Genomic DNA, 1,175 nt, shown 5'->3' with positions numbered 1-1,175 from the left:
GCGCTGCGCACGACGGAACGGGCACATCAATTGGGGGAGCAATCCCAAGATGAGGTGGCTGCAGCGCGCGAACACGTGGCAGTGCAGGTAGAGCGGCTCCGCTGTTTTGATTACAAGATATACCTTACTAGGGCGCATGCGGAGAGGGACAAAGTCGGGTCGCTCCTGGCCTGGTTGGCGAATCCAGATGCGGATCTCCCATACTCTTGCTGACCGCCGGGGACGGGACAATGGTGTACTCTCAGAGTGAGATCAATGGTCAGTTTTTGGCATATTATACCGCCCTCTATTCCAACACCATGCAGGATGCTCCCGGGGACTTGGAGGAATTCCTGGCAACAGCCCAATTACCGAGACTAGCTCCCACTCTCAAGGAGGCGCTGGGAGGTGCCATCTCGCTAGGCGAGATTCGTATGGCGATCAAGCATATGGCGCATAAGAAGACTCCGGGGACAGATGGGCTTCCGGTGGAGTTCTACGCGCCCTATGTGGACCTACTTTCCCCACAGTTGCAGTCAGTCTATAGGGAGGCCTGGAAGGAGGGTCAGTTGCCCACCTCCGCACGTGAGGCGCTGATTATACCCCTCCTGAAAAAAGGAGGGGACCCGGGTGCCAAGACGGCATATCGTCCGCTCTCCATGCTAAACAGTGGATTATAAGATTCTGAGCAAGATTCTGGCCACACGACTGTTGGCACATATGCCCTCCTTGATACACCCGGACCAGGCTGGGTTCATTCCGCGACGGAACACGTCGACGTGTATCTGGAAACTGTTGCGGGTCATGGAGGTGGATTGCATGGACTACCCGGCCACCCTGACACTGTCGGTTGATATGGAGAAGGCCTTCGATCGTGTGGAGTGGCCTTACCTGTTTAGGGTTTTGCAGGAATTTGGGCTGGGGGATGGGTTTGTGCGATGGACGAGGCTGCTCTATACTAACTCGGTGGCTACGGTGCGAACGGGGACCACGATATCGGATCCCTATCCCGTACGGCGGGGAACGAGGCAGGGCTGCTCGCTATCGCCATTGTTGTTTGCCCTGGCGGTCGAGCCACTGGCGGCCCATGCTCGACTGGGACGCGCATATGCTGGGCTGCTACTGCGGGGGGAAACCCATTATATTTCCCTCTACGCGGACGATCTATTGCTTTTCCTGGCTGACGCGGAGGGGGC

This window comes from Triturus cristatus, chromosome 5_2 (genome assembly GCF_964204655.1).
Source record: "Triturus cristatus chromosome 5_2, aTriCri1.1, whole genome shotgun sequence".
NCBI lineage: Eukaryota > Metazoa > Chordata > Amphibia > Caudata > Salamandridae > Triturus > Triturus cristatus.
This window is presented reverse-complemented; position numbering follows the sequence as displayed.